General features: G+C 40.1%; 1 protein-coding gene across 1 annotated transcript in view; it reads right to left on the bottom strand.

Annotated features, from left to right (window-relative positions):
- ptprsa (protein tyrosine phosphatase receptor type Sa) overlaps positions 1-19,560 on the bottom strand; it is a 217,369-nt gene extending 197,809 nt beyond the window's left edge. The window contains exon 1 of the mRNA XM_026322985.2: positions 19,329-19,560. The gene's annotated coding sequence lies outside the window, so the exon portion shown is untranslated. The remainder of the gene's footprint in view (positions 1-19,328) is intronic.
- Between the last annotated feature and the right edge of the window lie 1,408 nt (positions 19,561-20,968).

Below are 20,968 nucleotides of genomic sequence, written 5' to 3'. Positions count from 1 at the left end.
GATACAGACAGGTGTAACACACGCGTAGACACACACAAAGGCATTTGCAATTTTTCTCTAAAGCAGCTCTCCTAATACACACACACAGGCACACAATCCAACAGTCAATATTTTCTGAAGGATGGTCTCTCTCGAGAACTAGCAGGCAATCTGAGGGGGCCCCTGCAATGAAAGGGCCCGTGATTGCGTTCGACCGCAGCCCTTGCAAAAGATGTCGTACATCAAATAGCAACAGATAAAAAGCCATCCGCGAACAGTTAATCAGCAGAATAGCTTTCATGGCCTTACCACAATTTGTCTCAATATCATGAAAGGAATACAAGCTCTCATAAAAAAGCACCAATATAAATAAATACATACCCTGAATAGCTGCATTTGTGTTTCATGTAGTGCTGAATGTGATGTTATCTCAGACTACTCCATGGCTGCAAGTAATGCTTTTATCTTACCAATCGCCATTTCCCAATACTGTCTGACCTTGAGACGGAGCAAGGTGTGTGCATGAATGCTTTTTGCCTTTTGTACACTTTGCTTTGTGTGCACTGATACCCCTCCATGCCTCCCTTCTCATTTGGCTGATTCAATTGGGTTTGAGAGCCTGACCAATTTGCATTCTGAGTCACAGTGGAACTGCCTGCACAAGAACCTACTGAAGCATTTTGCATGCTATCTCATACCTAATATGCTGGTGTGACTCTTATGGAGTAGCACACTAGGGAAGAATGAGGCTTAATCACAATAGCTGCTAACCTCTGCTTCTAACCTCTCGTACCAGCCACCAAATTTCAATCAAATTAATATGCTGGCACCACTGACACTAGGGAAACTGACAAAAAGTTTAATGGAGGAACAAGGTATTTAACCTGGGCAAAAAGCTTGACAAATACACTTGAATGACTGTTTTAGGGATTATCCACTGAATTAATTAATCACAAGCTTGCAGTTATACAATGCATAGCTGCAAGGTTATACTATATATTCAATATACATTTAAAATTTTTATTTTCAACACCAAATTCTTAAATACAGTAAAATATTTTAGATAAAATTATTTAGACAGGCCCTGTGATGGACTGGTGACCTTTCCAGGGTGTATTCATGCCTTTCACCCAAAGAGAGCTGGGATACGCTCCAGCCCTGTGACCCAAAGACAGCAGTAAGTGGGTATAGGTAATGGATAGATGGATGAGCTAGACATTTTTGGTATACATCAGGGAAACTAAAGGATAACGTTATTTGGATAATCTTGGTATGCTGTGACTATATTTTCCTCTGAGACCTCTGAGCTTTTTCTGATTTAGAAATTATCGTGGTCTATATTATAGGCTCGACTAAACAACCAACTTTTTCAAAATGGTTAACGGAAACGACTGAAACAGCCTAAACTGATTTTTAGAATATCCTTAATGTAGCAGAAGCAAAAGCAAAATATAAAAAAAATATAAAACCTTTGCAGACTGGATCATTCTATTAAAAATACAGAACTGCTATATTTAGAGTTATTTAGTTGAAAAAGCAAACTCAAACTTTGCCCCCTCCCCCTTTTGTTTTTAACTAACTCCTATCATATCACTGAAAGTAACCTTTTCCTTTCGTACAGCTAGCATTTGGCATGTTATCCACATTCTAACCTTGTTTCAGTTCTCTTTGTAGCAGTCCATCCACCTTGGCAGTGGACAGGCTCAATTATGTTCAAGGCTGAAATATCCCAGGGGTAAAATTCTTCATCTGTACCTGAAAATCTAGATGGCTGTTCCTTTGCTCTCAGGACACATCGACCCAGGTCGTCATCATCAATTGTGTCAGTCTTCATTGACATAAGCATCTGTCACCATCTATTTACATATACAATGAAGACAGGGCGCAATTTTATCAGACCACCCTATGTGGTAGTGCTTATACAGACTAAGGGTACGCCTCTGCGTTGTATCTGATGTTCTTTTGGGTTATAAGGAGCTATATAAATATGTTCTGGTTGACATGAAATGCTGGCTGTTTGTTTTTAGTTTACTTCTGTCTAGAAATGTGCTGTTGTCACTGACCAATGTGACTGACCAATGCAATTTATCACAATTTATCATAAGTTCTGTTTTTTTTTTTTTTTTTGTTTTGGTTTTTTTTTTTGTCTTTCTGCACCATGTCCACCAAGCTAAATACTGTACCTGCATACACATGTTCTGCCTTGGCATTTTAGTCAAGTCTCATTCTTCAAACTTGCACATAAACATGCACATCTCGTCAGAAAACCCAAAGGTACTGTGTCCTTGGGAGATCGAAGTTTCGTTGAGCTGTTCATCAGACATCTGCTAAGCGCCTCATCATGAAAGCACAGAGGTTTATTCCCTCGTGTTGCTGTGCCAAGAACAACTGGCAGGCGCCAAGAAACCTTCCACTTTGCCACCAAGGTTAGGTGAATGACAACTGAGTTACAGAGACACAAGAGGAGGGTAGAAACAGCCATAATGAGAATAAAAACAAAAGATAGGCTACAGTCACGTTCATCTGTATATTCTGTACTTTCCTGTCCCTTTTTACTTCTTTTTCTTGAAGTTGCCTTTTTTACCTCTGCATTTCCCACAGAACTTTTTCTCTTTCTGTTTATATTTTCTTACCATGCCTATCAAAACAGTCACAAAAGAAAAACAGCAGATCCCTTCCTACTTACAGTTTTCTCAGACTTATTTCCTTGTCCACATTACTTTCTCCCACTTCAGAAAGGAGGAGAGCTAATGCTGCCTCTGCATTATTAATGATCAGAAAACCATGAGCAACAGGTGCTGCAAATAAACCAAAGGAAGGACAAACAGAAGCATTAGCCAACCCAGAAATCCAATCCAGCTGCCCTCTATCTCTACTTTAATTCCCTCCTCACTGCTTCACTAATTTGGAAGAGAAACGCAGAGGAATGATCTTGGGAGCAGAAAGCAAACTGAGACACAGTTAAAGGCACTCTCACCAAAACCTAAATTATAACTATATATATTTGTGTTTTGCACAACCAGAGAAATGACATTGTATTCAGTGACAGTAACTTTACTTCACTTTGAATCAATATCTAAATAAATTACCATATGGTAGTCTATACCAGTGATTTTGCATGTTTAAGCAAAATAACCACTATTTCCTTACACTTTTCATTAGTGCCAATCATATCAATGGCTTTGATGCAGACCCTTTGGAGATGATAGATTCTGATGGGGCTTAAGCAATAATCTCAATTGCTAATTCACCGGTAAGTGACAGCCTTAAGACAGCAACAGTGCAGCCACCATCTGTGAAATAAATATATGAGGATCCAGAGTGTCCAGAGATATATGTGCTGCAGTGTAAGCTAGAGATTCCCCAAGGGGTTCGTGGCCTGTTGATAGGCTACAGCATTTCTGTTGGAATCCAGGCTCCGACACGAATCATCCATCAGGCCTCAACTCACAGTACATGAGGCAGACGGCAGAAAAAAACCAGGATGATTAATGTGCTTTCTGTGTGGTCAGTCACTGTCTTCAGCACACACACACATACCTACAAGCAGAGGCCAAGATGTGAATGCACTTACACACAAAAATGCATGGATATTTGCATGTAGACTCACCTATACAGGTGTTTGCACACAAGCAGAAGCGTGCGTACACCACCAGCAGGCTATATTCCAGTGGATAGTAAATGAAAAATATCTGAGCTCAACTTCTCCCCTTTTCATGGCTCACCTCTGGGGTGAATGAAACGGTTTTAACTAGAGTGTGTGAGAGCAGACCTGCAGGCCCTGCTGAACCAAACACAGCACAATGACTACAAACAGCCATCTAAAAATGAAATCCTCATACTGTATCTTCAATCACCATAACTAACCAAAAGTCATCACTAGATGATGAGCTCATGTGATTGTTTCAGTTAAGGGATTCGCAGGAATATATGCAGGCCTTAAATTAAAAAAAAAAAGCTCATTTGGAACATAATTGCTACTTGAAATTAAAGAGGAAGTATTTTAGAAATAGGCTTCAGTGCTGAGAAGTGACACTGTGGTAATTATGTTCTCCACAGACAAAACACCTCACATCCCAAGGTAAATTACTAAATAAAAAAAAGAAAGAAAAAAGAGATCCAAAAAATCCAATCCTGTTATATCATGACAAAAATAATGTAAGGCAGGATTTTGGCTTCTTAATACCCCTTAGTTTTATTTCCAAACCTCTCCCGTAATTCCAGCCCTTAAATACCCAAATTTAAGATTTGACAAGGTTCCAAGCGTCTGTAAAATAAAGAGCTCTAATGGTTCTTTTCCAAGCTTTCTAATCTGTGAATACAATGGGGATCTCTTCTATTGTGAAGAAACAGAGTAGTTTGGTCATTTAAAGCTACAGACTCAAGTGGATTCATTTTTGTCTCGCCACAAACGATGCTGGTGAGCTCATAAGCCGCACATTAATATGACCACAGATCAATGGGGCTGTGAACAGTCTGAAGGTACTGCTGATGTATTGGCTGGATTTATGACATTGCAGAGTAGTGCAAACTAGTATTATTGATGAGGAATATGTAGGAACAATTATGAGTAAAAGAAAGATTGAATGCTTCTTTGTGAGTTAATGCTAAAAATTTGCCATCCTGTGCTTTTAAAATATAGAAACATGTATCATCAGTATAAAAACAATCCAGTTATGCATTTTTTACACTTACAGTAGTACAGTTTTAAGCTGCTTTGGAAACTATGCTACACTATACACTTCATTGTCTTGACATGCGACATACAGTATGGTGTAGTTTTGTTCATTTCAAGTGGTTACAAAGTGAAGAGTAGCTTATTTAGTAAGGACTGTAAACAGACCAGAAATCAGATAATGATAAACCCCTTTTTTATAACATGGGCCTGTTGTTTACGAAACCTATTTTATTGCTTTATGGTTGTTTAATGTTAAAAATAAATAGTTTATTGTGATTTCTAGTTCTAAAATAAATACATTGTTTTGAATACCACAGCTATAAAACGCTATATTTATAAAATATGTACAGTACATGATGTCCATGCTAAATCTTTCGGGGTTTAAAGCAGGTTTGTGCTGTATATAGTGAGTTGACTCTCTGGGTTTGTTTAGAAATGCTGCATGCAAAAAATACAGATCAATATAATCACATTTCAGGACTCACCACATGATAAAATGCTGTTAAAATTGGGCTTCTTAATGCAGTGAAAACAAATAAATAACATTGCAAGTCGTGTTGTGACTGACATTTTCTCTCCCATATAGAAAAACAAGAGTTTAACACTAAGTGCCACATTTAATGCCTTTTGTTTCCATCCCTGGTGCTAAGCACTCAACTCGTCATTTTTTTTTTTTTTTTCTGTAAAGCACTTTCCAGAGATAATCTGTCAATCAAACAGTACGAATGGTATTTAAACATTGTTCCTCTGGATTTTCTTTTCTTTCATTTGTTCAGCCACAGTGAGTATATTTGTAAGGAACAGTCGCACATTGTTACTTCAAGAAAAGCAGTGCTTGGGGTACGTTTTGATCTGGCATTGAGTTTGACATGTCAGAATGACTAATGAAAAAATATCCAGTGGTACCTGAGCTGGAGTGGTTTTTAGGACCATTCTGTCTGTTACTCTGTCCCAGTCTGGGTGGGGTTTTGCTGGCCCTGGGCCCCGAACTATCAGTCAGGCTGATGTATAGGTCCACAGGGTACAAATGAAACCTGTCACAACAAGGGTAATGATGTCAGAGTCACTATAGCTCACCGCTGCAGGAGCAGAGAGAGGGAGACAAGGGGGTAAAGGATGCGGAGAAAAGAATAGTGCAGAGTGAATGAATAAGAGGGCGGAGGAGAGTGAGTTAAATATAAGAGGTAAGGCAACAGGGTGAGTGGAAAGAGAACAGAAAAGGGAAAAAATAGATGAAAGAAGGAGAAGTGAGAAAAGGAGAGATAATGAAAAAGCAGAAGAATCGGAGCTGGCAAAATCTTGAAACAGCAGAGTAGAAAAGAGGGTGAGGAAGAAGTAGACAGAGTCTGAAAAGCTAGTAGAAAAAAAAGTAAGCGCATGACGTAATATATGTGTAAAAGAAGAAAATCTATCCTTTACATCATGAAAGTAACTGAAAACTAGACGGGTCATTGTTCAGTCAAACGTCTTTAAAGTCATTATTCCATCTTCCCACAAACCAAATGATAGAAGTGGCTGCATCCTAGCAGCTGATGATCTATTAAAATATAATGTCCAGAAAACTGTTGAGCCAGTGGTTTTTGTCAACCCATTAACTTACTGAGAGTAAGAAGAGAGAACAAGGTGTGTGGGGATGTTCTATGGACTGTCGTCCATGGAGGAGTACAGTAGCTGACACTGACAGGATTTTTAAATGACCTGTATTCTCTCCTTGTCTCTTTATCTATATCACTGCATCTTCCTCTCTCACACCTCTGTGTTGCCTCAACCTTCCTCTGTTTCTCATTCTCTCTCTGTCCTCATCCTCCATTATCATTGACATCATCCTTTCCGTTGCGGTCTCTCCACAGTCCCACCTCACCTGCAGCACACTCACACTCACAGACACAGACACTGCCTGCATCTTCCCTGCCTCCTCCTCCCTGGCAATCTCTCTCCATCTTAAGATGTGGCCACTAATGGATTGAAAGTCTTGTGGAAGAACCAACAGTCATTTAAAGATTAATGTCAGGCTTGATATTCTGAAGGGCAGTTAGCCCAGTCTCTCTCTCCCTCTCACTCTCTGTGTGTGTATATGTGTCTTCAGTGGAGGACGTGCATATGTCATCCCTGTAAAGATGCCCTCTTCATTATCAGCCATTAGGCAAAGACTCAGAGAGAGAGAAATCAGGAGAGGGTTTGCTGGCAGGCCTGTATAAGCACATACCGCAGCTTGTCACTTTCTTCTCAGTACCCACTACTAGATAACCATTAAAACCAAGGACTGTCATCTATTAACATAGCTCACTCGTGTGCATAAGTATGAATATGCTCTTCAGTGTCTTTGAAGCACTCCTCTTCAACAAATGTCTGCATTGATCAGTGATTTAATCTTTTGCTGACCTTTCAAGCTGCACAAGGTATGGTTTTTATTTATTTTATTTTTTTGGTTTTAAAATGGTGCACAATTGTCTGCTAGGACATGTTATCCATAAGCAAGAAATGACACCTGCGGTGAATGAGCACTCCAAACCAGAGAGTTAGCAAGACTAATTGACCGTCTGTCTCCACCACAGCAACCACTAAGATAGGGGAATTGGCAGATACTGAGTACTGTACAGTTATGGTTGTCATTTCATCATGGATCAGCTGAAACATGTCTGAACACTAAGTCAATAAACTATTAAACTATTACAACTGGAGACTTTTATATGGAAATGTTACACCCATTGTTTCCAGTAGAGCTCAGATTTCTTCCACCCATCCTTTATCTACATTGCTGACTGTGTGCATTGGAGCAGACAGAGAGTACACCTGTACAGGTTGCTAACAAATGCATAGATAGTTCCTGAATAAACTGAGTCTCAGATGTGAGCAGCAACCCTATTTTAAGATGTAATATGAAACACTATTTTTGGCAGAGCCAGAAACATATCTTGCATCTCCTGCAGTAAAAGTTAAGTAAGAGTATTATCTGGCAGAGTAGCCCTGTGGTTGGAAGTCTAATAGATAGTACATCACATTTCATGTTTAGGACAGCCAATACATCCTTGAGTAAGTCACTGAACCCATGGCTACTCACTATTATTTCTGTATATATTATTATATAATATAATATTCAATATTTCTGAATAATAACAACAAAAGCTGAGACAACAAAGCAGTGTTATACTGCAAGGACATGATGAGGTGACAGTAAATGTCTTCTTCTATTTTAGGGAGTCCTTCACTGAACAGCCTTCTTCATCAATTTAATACTTCACAATTTAAGATTGCCCAAAACACTAAGTTGAAATACTTAAGAAAAAAAAACAAAACCCTCCCATCAGTGGGGTCAGATTTTAATGTTTAAACTTATTAACACTAATCACAGGAAGAGCAGTGAAAAACAGAAAAATATGATTTTCAGTAAAAGAATAAAATAAAAGTCATCTTTTCTTATCACGCAAAGGTGCAGTCGCTTAAATTTCAACCTCATTCTTTAAATCAGCAGTCAAAGCACAGATAATTTGTGACAGTGTTGTCCCGCAATGTCTTTAAATAAGTCAATAGCAGAGGAGCTTATTTATTGTTCTCTCAAGCAAGTGATCTTTCCAGTTCTTCCTGCAGTGGAAATGGAGAATGGACTTGCATATAAATTTTCTAACATTGAACAGCAAAGTAATCTCAGGGGCAGTCACTGAAAAAAATACACACACAGCAGTCGGAGAAATGATTACAACCCAGACCACACATGCACAAACAAAGGTGTACTACATGCACACACACAAACACAAACACACAGAAATCTATACATCCGTAAGAAACATAAAACACTGCCCTTCAGACACACATGCTTTACACACACCCCTTGTCAAGTAAAGACTTTTGTTTAATTGAGCAACTGTGCATGTTGCTGCTCCATAGAAATATGACTCGAACATCTGTGGTGCGGGCTCCTCTGAAGCCAGTGAAAGCAGTAGCCCCAGCTAAATATTTAATAGCCCTGATGGTTATAATTGCATTTAAGAACAATAGATGAAAACAAAGGGCTTCAGTGAAAAACTGCACCAGAGGTTAAAGCCACATCTCAGAGTGACAGGACAGGCTGGTTAGAGGGAAGGGAGGAAAAAAGAGAATGAAGGATGAAAAAGAGAGAGCTATAAAAAATACATGACAGGTGACTATGTTAAGCGGGATTGGCATCTGACCCGGGAACAGTATATACAACCCGATGACAGCCTGTACTCTTAAGAGCTATTTTTGGAAGGTGACATATAGACAGAATACCTATGGCCTGGAAAGCAGAGGAATAATGCAAAGTTCAGTTATGCAGCATGTCAAACAGGTACTTTTACTTTCCTGTTGTTTAAGTACTGTAAGGTATTCTAATTCTCTTACTGTATATTTTTCTAATTAATTCACAACACTATGACTCATTTCAGATTAAACATATACTGTTCACATTAATCTCTATACCACCAAGAGCAAGTATTGCAATGGGACAATGACAGTGTTGTTATAAGGTGCATCTAGTTATCCAGGTATGAGAAGATGACAGCTATAAATATACCTGATGTCACAAGCAGAAATTTGTGGCATTCAACATACCCAAAAAAATATTTATCTTAAAAACTCAACAACTTTGTCACATTTAGTTAAAGTGATCTACAAATCAGGTTTTTAACATCCTTTTCCTCTGAAATGCTTTCACCATCTGCCTGTCTCTTGTCAGTCCTGCCTCCTATCACAGAAGGAAATATGTCTGCAGTCATGAATAAACGTCATCTGCTCTTGACCGCACTGAAATAGATAACACACAATATTAAAGTGGGAAGGTATGTTTCAGGTGACCATTTTATTTTTTAGGGCTGAAGGGCCTGAACACAGGGAAGACATGCAGAAACATTCAAACAAAACTCTTCATGCACTGCAGAGCAGAGGATGAGAGGAGAAAGCTTTCCACTGCCAGACAGGCCCTACCTATGCTATTGTTAGCTATCTCTCGGATGTCAGATGGATGAACAGAGAGCTTTGTACAGGGGATGAGAGGGTCAACTTGTATGGCTGATGTAACTGGTTTTTCAACAGTCACAAGGCTGATACTGCTGAGTGTTAGACCAGTCTTTTACTAACCATTACATAATGGTTACAGTGTTTATCCTTGTAAGTAAGTGAATATATTTTGTTGAGCTATCATCACAAATTCAATGTACTATAAATGTAATGCATTTTTTTATTATGACACACTACCATCCCTTATTTTATCAGTAAAGTTACTTCATGTGTGGTAAAAGTAGGTAACAGAAATCACCCAGAATTCGTTTAACACTTAAATATCACTCTGATCACGTTTGTTTCATGCACATTTATGGAATAATTTACCAGTCTTTTGATGAACTCTCATTGTTTTGTTTCCCAAACTGAAATTTCTGTATTTATTTGCAATTTTCATTTCATAATTCACAAGACCACCAAATACAACTTTTATATTCAGAGCCAAGGAGAGGGAGAAGAGCAGGGGGAGACAAGTGGGAAAGGGAGAAACAACTAGGATAAGTAAATAACTAGACAAGGAGATGAGTGAAAGGGAGAAACAACACAGGCAATCAGTGGGGAATGGGATGGTGTTGAGCTGACGGAGGAGAGGCAGAAAGAGGGAGAGCTTGAAGAAATGGAAGGAAAGAAGCAGAAAGAAACCAAAACAAAGAAAATGAACACTAGTTTAAGAAGAATGATGGACAAAGAAGAGGAGAGAAAAATCTCCTCAATGGACTTGAAAGCAGCAGGAGCAAGCGGTCATATAACCAGAGAGCTTTTTTTCTTAGTGTCAATTAAAACAGCACTTTACAAAAGTATATAGAGGGTAGAGGGGGGTCAGAAGGTGTAGGTGAGCTGAGGTGGCAGAAACATGCACATTTCAGCTCAGCCTGCCCTTCTGCTGTCCATCTTTCGGAGTGTTTTAGAGCTTACACCCTGGCCACTTGTGCTGCACTGAACTGAACTTTCTTTTCAAAGACTGAAAACTGAAGGAGTGACCTAGCCTACCAAACTAACTCACTGACCGTAAATGTACAAAGGAAGGGGAGAATGTCACAGGAAGAAAACAGGCCCTTCAACCGTGGAAAGGTGTATCAATGTGATGACCAGGACAGCTTTGAAAAATCAGTACGCCTATTTGGAGTTTGTAAAAGGTGTGACTGATGTGTTCAGAAGGAAGGGATCGTATGGAGAGTTCACCTTGTCCATGTTTCTAATCCAGACCAGCAGAGCAAACTACAGTAGGAGCGACTGGAAGGAGATCCTGTGTGCATATGTTACCTTCCTGACTCCAGGTCTCAGAACAGCAAAACAAAAAAAAAGAAAAAAGGGATGGATTGGCTGAGAAATGAGCAAAGTTAGAGGTAAAATAGGAAAAGAGAGAGGTTGAGGAAAAAGACATGAGAAGGACAGGGAAAAAGAGAGTGAAAGCATGGAGAAAGCACAAGGGAAGCAGATAGGTTCACCTCTCATTAGCTCGCCTGCCACACACTATGCCACAAAGCAATGCACCTCCCAAGGACATGAATTAAACAGGGAGCCAACTACCTCAGAGGAAAGCAGCCCTGCCAACACTTAGCCAGGCCTCATAAACAACCAGCTCGCATTTGTCACTTCCTCTTCACCCAACAAAGCGACAGCAGAAATAAATTACCTTTAAGTAGACCTCATTCCTCCTCTCCCTCAGGATCCTGTTCTTGCCTCAGCAGCTGGTTTGAGCTAACGGCACAAACTGACGGACAGCAAAAAGGCAAAAATCAACAACATGAGGTAGCAGATTGGGGCCATAAGTTAGTTGTCACAGGGGTCTGCCTGCATAAAAGTCCCTCTGCATGCCTTTATCACCAATCATTGCTTAATTTAGAATTTATTTCAGGCATTCAGTCCTTGACAGTGGGATTAACTTAAATTTCAACAAACAAAGCAAAGCAAGCATGTAAGATCAAAGAATACAACTATTCATTATGGCATTCACATGATGTAGTATTCCACCTAGGGGCATGTGTGTTTCCAATTGACTGCATTGTGTTTTTTGGTTAAGTTCTCTGTGTCACCACATGCACCATGCCAGTGGTCTCTTACTGAATGGTCATAATACTATTACAGTACTATATCATTAGTTCAGGTACCAGTTCATGCTTGTGTGCTGTATAAATGATGGTGACTTTGAACAGAATGAAACAATGCTCTCACCTTTCCAGGCAATGTGGGTTTCATACATTGTAAGGTATGACAATTAAAGACTGAAAACTGGAGTTTTCCCCAAACACAGTTTCTTGGGATGGAAATCAAACTCAGTCAAGGTATTATAAGTGCGGGGAGGGAATGCTGCATCAGGCCTACATCTCAACAGCCCCAAAGGTACTCCATCATCCCTCCTCCTTGTTATTCCTCCACTGCAGGGATATCCTCTTTTTTTGCACCCCATGTATCTCTGGAACTTCCCTCAGAGACTAAAAATTCCTAACACACCAGCAATGCCATGATCTGAATATCACTCTTTCTTTCTCTGCACTGCTGGACAGGAATTGCAACACACAGTGCACCTGGACGCATGAGCCATAGGGACCACCCACACAAAGATGTGTGGATGGAACCATTCACTAAACATTTTAAACATAGATAATGAATTTAACTGTGATGGAAAATAAACAAGAAAGGTCTTTCTTGCCCTCTTCTTCCCTGGTCTTTGATTCTCCATAGTAATTATAGTAAAGACCCAGTTAGCATTCAGTTTAACTGGGGTCCTGCCATTAAAGGCCGCTATTGAGCCAGCCTTTGAGGAAACACAGGTTTGTTAATGTAGCACAGGCAAAACAATTACTAGAATCCAATAATCAGTGTCTGTGGACAAACAGTAAATCCTTGGTGGCTGCTTCAGAGAACGACAAGTGGAGGAAAATAGGTTTCTACTAATTAAACAGAAACCCGCTGTTTTGCTCAAGTTAGGTAATAGCACCATTTAGCCCATCTGATTACATAGTTTCTGAGTGACAAAGGCTATGTAACAGGCATTCAAATATCCTTTTCCTTTTTTCTTACTGCATGCCCGCTCCTCTCCTACTGAACTAACAGCTCCATCCTTGTGAGCTTTCTTTTGTTAGCTGTTAGAAATTAATGAGTGTTTAACTGCCAGAGAATTTGGGTTGTAATGTATAATTATGGATCTAAATGTGATTCAAAGTTAAATATCTGTAGTATTAATATAAGGTAGATAAAAGCTAAATACGGAGGGACCTTCAAAATACAGTATTAATGCAAACTGCACTAAATGAATTAATGACTTACTTCTGCAATTACAGTTACTGCACAAGGTAGGAAAGCTCATTTAAATTTGTGAAACTAAAATGGCTTGTTACATTTCAGCTAGAGCTTTAGAGAGGTCAAAGGGTTAAAGCCCTTGTGAATTAAAGGTATACTCTGTCTCAAAATGTGCCAGATGTAATCACTCAACCGTAAAGACTGAAATTTCAATTCCAGTTGTCAGCCACCAGATCAGAAATCTGGGTTTGGCAGCAGACGATGGGTAGAAACCTAATAGGGGAATTACAGCAATAGGAGGAGAGCTTGATGGTGAATGATGTGGGAATCAGGTAAGACAAATCTCTCTGGGTTTATGTGTAGCAGAATATAGACCAGGCAAATGGAGGAAAGTTCAGCTTGGAGTTGAGGATTTCTATACGCTGCAAAAGAATCATGATATATATTCAGATCTGGAATTATAAAAGAAATTTGCCAATGAGCTGAAATCATCATATCCCAATAATCTTGTTTCATTTTTAAACAGTTTGAATGTTGCTTAGTTTATAAATGCTATAGAAAGTGAGAGTGAAACTATCTGATCATCCGGATGTTCTATGACTTTGTCCTGGAAAACATAAGACTACTTTGTGTTATTTTTAATAAAACGCAGCATTAAAGGTGAGTGCAGCGGAAATGATGATCGACTCCACAGGCAGTCAAGCTGACATGTCTCCACTTAGTACAATAGCAACAATAACTCTGCCATGATCAATAGTTGTTCATGACTTGCTTTGAAAAGGTCCCTCCCCCACCCTCTTCCTATCCATCTATCTCTCCCTTATTTCCAGTTATCTCTTCATCCTTGACTCATTTAGAACTCTGCCTTCTTTCATCTCATGCTTCCTTACCATTTCTCCAAACCTCTTCACCTGTTTTCCCCAATTCCTGACTTTTCCTTAGATCTCTGATAGTATTGCTTCTGTGTTCCCACTTCTCTTTCATCCACTTATTACTTTATCTTTCTCTCCCTATCATTCTCTCACCCTTATTTCTTGATTTATTTATCCATCAATACTCCTACATCTTGTTTCTCCTTGCCACCTTTCCCTCCTCCTTTATCTATGTTCCCTTTCATCTGTCCCTCATTCCATGTCCTCTCTTCATCATTCCCTCACCTTCTTTTTCTATTTGGATTCATTTGCAAATTCCTCCCTCTGATGTGCTTTGTATCAGCTCTTTCTCCCTAAATACCTTGTTATTCTCATTCTTGCATGCATTTTCTCACTACATGTTTCCTAGCTCTTTCATTACCCTTCTCCTCACCTCCATGCCTTTGTTCCTTCTTTTTTTTTCCTGTCACTCTTCCCTTCTCTCTGAACTACTTCTCCCCATGTCTTTCACCTGCCTTCCAAATCTGTCTTCCTCCATCTTTCGTTCCCTTCCTCTGTCCCTTCGTGTTTCCCCTGCTCTCCTTCAATAAGCAGTTCACAGGTTTCCCAGGGCACGTTGTTGCATCCCAACGGAAGCTTGCGCAGCATTCTGCCATAAATAATTGAAGAGGGCCCACATGGGTAGGCACGCTCAGTCTAAATGGATTATTCTGGGAGAGATCAATGCCGGCCTGTGAGGGTTTTATTGGGGCCTGCAGATGAAATGCACAAGGCCACCAACAATTCTCTCCTCTCTCTGTCTTAATTCTGCCCTGCTCTTGCATGGCATTCTTTGTACCTCTTCCTTCTTCTCACCATGCATCTTGACCCGAGGACTCACTCCCATTGATGACCCCACCATACCACAAGAAGACCATTGCAGTACAATTCTGAATTAAACATAAATTACTATCTAAGACAGTGTATTAATCATTCATGCTTTATGATGCCTTTGACTATGATGCAGGCTAGCAATAAACAGACGAGACAGCATTTTGTTGTTCTTGCTGTTCTTGCGATGCATCACTCTCACAGACTTCCAGCCCCCGAATCATCAGCATGGCGGGAAACATCGGGCAACACCCAGAGGAAAAAAGGGGAGGCGAGATGCTACCGTGACCTTCAAGAATTGCAACCCTTGGGGGCAAGTTGTGGCTGCAAGGGCGAATAACTCTCTGCAAGCTTCTCTCCCCAGGGAGATTTACATCTGTCTCATCCAGTGAGAGGTTTCCTAATTGTCTGCTTTCCAGAAAACATCCTGCCAAGCTGACAACCATGGACAGCTTGTTAGTTATTTGGCTCTGCTGGATTCCAGTGGTAAATAAAGAAAAGAATATAAACGATTCCCTTCAGTCCTTTAAGGGTGTTATGCTGTAGGCTTTTGCATCCTGGAAAACCTCCCTCCTCTAACTTACATGAACAAAAAACCTTTTGAAGTTATTTTTAAAGGCACAGAGTAACACACTGTTACAGTGTCAATAGATGTATACAATCACCAAACCATTCAGTGTAACTGCTAGGAACGTTACTTTCGCTATTCCCTTTTGGCACCAAGGTGCAACAGCACGCAATAGACAGCAAGACTTTATACAATGGGTATAGCTGTAATACAGATCAAAGACATCATTCATTCAGATCCTTGGCTTCCTGACATTTTTGGATGTACCTGTACAGTAAAACCCAGCTTCTCTATTCGTGTTATCTTGGTGTGTACCAGGGCAATATATATGCATCACAGCCATTAAAGTGTCTGAACTCTACTGTGGGATCAAGCCAGCTCAGAAAATTTGTGAATACTGCATTTTTGCCCTCATTCTGGCAGTCAAAACTACATTTAAAGTGCTTATATCGGAGTCATTTTAGATGATAAACCACTGTTGATGCAAGGACAATGGAATATTCCAGCATTCATTTACATCCAGACTTGAAGACCATATGCTTCCTGACAAGATTTACTGTCCAACATGTCAGCATTGGACAGAAGGTTGACTACCAAAATGCATTACACTACCTCTCTTTTGCTTTTCTTAAATGTCAAAGTCCCTCTAAATTAAACCTGGGGGTTCAGCTACTGGTGGTTTAGTTATACGTGTCAATCTTCCACAGGTTTTATTTACTCTCACCATTTACACATATGGTAAACAAATTATTTTTGTGTGTTTGCATGTGGCTCAAGTGGTGGTGGTGAGGGTGGGATGTGAAGGAGATACTCTGAAATTGACATTCTGCTACTTAGAATTTCAAATTCTGCCAGAGGTAGGAGAAAAACATGAGAGAGAAAAAATGTCCGCTGTTTATCTGGAGGTGACAGCTAACAAGCGCTCTCCTGGTAATTAGACTGGTGCGGTGCACATGGCCAAAGCACTCCATAAAGTGTGCTTATGATTAAATATTTTCTTCTCTCTATCTTTTTTGCTTCCTCTGCTTTGCATGTGTGTCCTTGTGGGTGGCATCCATCCCCATATTTATATTTTGACTTCTCTAATGACATGGCCACACGCATATGCTTGGTGACTTGTAATAAGACTGCAAAACAGAACTTTTTAGTTCTTATTATAAATGTGATACAAGTACTGTATATGTTTACGCATATGAGCTGGAGCATGTCTGTCACAATGAGTATTTGTATTTTCAATGAGTGTTGAGCATTTTTAACAGTAGTGGCCTCCCCCTCATATACCTCAAACTGCTTATGCTGCTCTAGGTGACAGGTAAGCGTGATTGAAGTGCACTTTTGGAGGAGAAGCCAACAGATGCTTGAGCAATCCATCTAAACACCCACTTCATATACAGAGAGGCTGGTTGATTGATGTAAAGTTAAGAAATGTACACAGCAAAAATCTAAGCTGGCTCATCTCAATCTCCTGGAGCCACCTCTAAAAGGTGACCTATGATGCTGTGCACGCTAAAAATAAAATAGGCTTCAAAATAAAGGGTTAGGGTTAGTTTTTTTTTAAAATATATTTGAAAGCTTCTGAGTGCAGTGTGGTATGAAAGGTGTAAAAACTAAATTTAAAGAAATCCTTTATTTTAACTTGTGAGGAACCTTAAAGTCCTCATTTCCTTTATCCAGATCTTAGAAGAATCGATGGTGCACCATTATTTTTTAAAGTGTGCAGCCTCTGACCATGTCCAACATGGGTATTTGATTGCTCCATGAACAAAGGCTGAGTGTGGAGATGCTTCATAAAATATGTCCAGCCCATTAAGTCTGGCTGTCCTTCCACAGGCCTGCCTGTTAAGACAGCACTGAGTGAGTGACTCCCTCCTGTCATAGTGATCATTGGGTGGCAACACATCTTAATATCAAGAGGAGGCTTGAAACATACAGACACGTCCATGCTGAAATAAGGATCAAAATTATAATTTAAACACTCTTATTACAAACGGTAGCCTAAGCTCCCATGGGTGCTGTCGTGCATAAAATGATGTAACATCACAAAGGCAAGCAGAGAGTGAATGCAAATCTGTCTCTTTGTGTTTTAAGCTGTACACACCAACTTATGCAACAAATCGTGTGGTTCAGGCCAAACTTTGTATTGTTATTGAAAAATATATGCATAAAATATTCATTGGTTGCCTGAATAAGGCCTATATAAAATTTGAAGTTGGGTGTGCACTTGCCTTGCTGTAAGGCTCCTGAGCAGTCTGCTCCTGGGTGTGAGTGTGTGTGTGTGTGTGCGTGTGTGTGCGCGCGCGTGTGTGTTGGGGAGGAAAGAGAGTGGTGGGGTCACTCCAAATTTCTCATGTGACGGAGCATAACAGGGAATTGTAATACACAGCAACATCATAAATTTGATTACATTACATTTCACTGCAAGCCTGTAAGCCATTTCTAGGCTCCATAAAAAAGCTATAACTAAGTTACCACGGGTACAGAGAAAAATGAATAAAGCCATTTTCTTTTAACAACCCGCGCGCTGGCGAGATATTGTTCTCTCCTTTGGCTTTTATGAGCTTTGTAGACGCGCGATGCGCTCATTGCGATCGAAGCAGGACATGGAACAAGAAGTGAAGCTTCGAATAATAAAAAAAAAAAATCACAGATAATTGGAATTCTTTAAGATAATGCTTCAAACCGATGCTTTATTATAATGAATTGGAATGATATGCGAAAAGGACTTCAAATAAGGGCTCCGCCACATCTTTTAAAACTTTATCATTACAATATGTCAAACCAGCATGTGGCAGCAAGTGTGTGCATAATTTCCAAGAACCATCATAAGACGAGTGAAGAAAAAAGATAAATAGCCTACGGCAAACCAGTGTTATTCCAAAGTGATACACAAATGGAAAGTTAGAAATCGCCACGATCATCAGCGCGTTTTTATGTTCCTCGCTGGATATAAAATAACAAAACATCACGAATCTCGACGAGAAACAACACGGTTTCCGTTTACTGTTGCGTTCAACAAATTTCAACATTCAACAAGGCATCACCAGCACTTACAAAGAAAAAAAAAAGTCAGTGTCACTGCTGTGCTGACTCCACCTCGGTGGTTCTGTGCAAAGCTCGAGTGGCGCACGTCGAAATCAGTCCAACTCCGTTCTACACGCCACTGACAACGGGGTGCGCATAGGCAACCCCGGCTAAAGGGTCTAGACCGACGCCACAGTACTTCAAACATCCACCATGTATATACCATTAACATTATATCAAACAGCGGGTCGCATGCACGCACACATATGGACAGGAGCGGATGAGTGAAATATCGAAAACGACATTTCCAGTCGATCCCAACAAGAAGGACTAAATGTGTCATCATCTACAGGTATGTTCATATCGATGGATTCTAATGCAAAGCTTCTCACGGTTGACTTGGTTAATGAAACACCCCCCTGTGGAGATGCACTTGCTAGATGGAGCAGCCCCCCACCAACACACACACACACACTCTCTCTCTCTCTCTCTCTTACACACACACACACACGCACATACACACCTCCACCCGAAAAAAAGATGATTCAGAAATATGCGCTATGCTCAAAAGCTAAAAAGCGTATATAAAGGTAAGAAAAAAAAACTCTTGGCAGTCTTCGTTCTTCTTTCCGCTGCACTTTTGCCTGTGAGAATGAAATTGTAATGAACTATCAGTAGAGGGAATAAAAGGGAAGCCGTGCTTATTACGACCGTTGTTCCGAATAATATCTTTCCACTCAAGGAGCAGATATGCTCTGCCACCAACAGCAAGACCAGCAGCAGGTTTGTGGTGCCACATTCGGGGGTCTCCCACTGCATGGGTCCTGGACTATCCATGATCTCGCTCCATCGAACTGCTCGAACAAGCTTATTTGCAGTATTCTGAAATGATGCTCCTCTTTGAGCACTTGCCTGCGTCTCTGTGCGCAGAAATACGAACAGCTCCTGCGCTCCGAAATCATATGCCCAAACGCCTAATTTTTGTTTAGGAGTTTAGATAAATTAAATTCCCAGCTCTTGTAAAAGAGGAAAAAAAGGCAAACAAAAGTAGCTGGGCAAGAGTACAGGGAAGAGTGCCTACCTTTTTTGTCAGCCTGGGAGTTCCTCTTTCTTTCTTCTCGGCTTAATAAACCCTCACATCTTCATATTTTAAACAAGCTATAATCCTCGGGTTCGTGTTAAACGTGCGCGTCCCTGCGGAAGGTCCAGTGAGGAGGTTTTCACAGGTTCCTCTGCCGGGTTAAATAATGTTTTTAAAATCCACCCCAAGAGCGCAGGTTGCTCAGGACGCGTCTGGGTACGGCAGGAAGAGTCGCTCCCTCAGCAGCAGCCGCCGTGAGCACTTGGAGAAGCCAATGCTCTGTCCGCGCAGGGAAGCTGAGGGAATGATGTCATGCGTCCGGCCCTCCCTCTCCAGCCACCCCTCAACTCAAGGCTCTCTCCATCTACCCCTCCCACAACCACCTCTTCTTTATGGCACGTTATTTTAACGTTTACACTGATAAAAAAAAAAGACAATAATAGATACATTTAATGTAGCATTAAATATTTTAACATTGATTGTTTGATTGTGTTACTTTAACTCTTTATTGCAATCTTTTTATAAAATGTTCCTAGGATTAAAATGAACTCTCTAATGCATCATCTCGACATTCTGACGTTTTGTTTTTGAAAACATTTTGGTTTAAATTCGTGTTTAAGTTTGAACACAAGGCTGACAACTTGTCGTTAAGGACATTTTTTTTTTTTTTTTTTTTTTTTTTGCAGTGCTTCACTTGACGTGATGAAGTCATGCCGTTCCCCCACGCCTCACTGAAGCTATCCTCCAGTAGCATCGTAAACCTGGCTTTACCCGGGATAAGAGGGGAGGTAAGGCAGCATGAAACAGACCAATGCAGGCTGCGCACTGAGCCAAGGCAGCCTCCTCCTCCCCAGTGCAGCCGGAGCATCTTAAAGATAAAGCGTCATATCTTCTTATCGCAATTATAAGTGAGGTTCTTTGCACGTTTCATGTTGTGTAGGCTACTACACTGCAAACAAAAGTGTTTATAACAATGTATCTGTTTTGGGCAAATTTGTTTCTTCTTATTGGCATTACTTTTAGAAAATACTGGAAAACTAGTAAAACAACTGAAAATAAGTTTTCAGTTTATTTCTCATTTCTGAGGGAATATGCGTAACAAAAATATATTTGTAATTGATCCAAATCTATAATTTCCAACCATTAAACAAGTGTGTTTCAAGTTTTTAAATAAATATGAAAGTCTATTTTTGGCATTTAAAGCATTTAAAGTATATTCACATGCATTTAAATTCCCTATAATGAGTGAGCCAGCTATACACTATTTTCTGCATACTGACTTTGCTGCTGGCTGCTTGATGAAAAAAAAAAAAAAACCGAAAGACTTCGAGGGCATTTAATCAATCAACTTCAGCTGCAGGTTTTACTTAATCAAATCTTTAAAGTGGCACGGCTGCTTTCCCCTACACTATATACTGGTGCTCAGATGCTTTCACAGAGACAAGTTGAAATGTGGCCCTTTGCTGGAGACTGGCCATTCAAGCTTTTCCTAATGCATGGACTTGTTCCTTAAGGGGAATGTTCAGCAAGTGGCAATGAATATGGGGATATAATTGACAGTAGAATGATATCAAACAAATATAAAGAAACACATGAGTTAGACTTTCTGAAATGAACTCTGTTTTATTGTACTTGAGTAT

The sequence above is a fragment of the Mastacembelus armatus genome, chromosome 4, assembly GCF_900324485.2.
Source record: "Mastacembelus armatus chromosome 4, fMasArm1.2, whole genome shotgun sequence".
NCBI lineage: Eukaryota > Metazoa > Chordata > Actinopteri > Synbranchiformes > Mastacembelidae > Mastacembelus > Mastacembelus armatus.
Note: the sequence above shows the minus strand (reverse complement) of the source record. Positions and strands in the feature narration are given on the sequence as shown.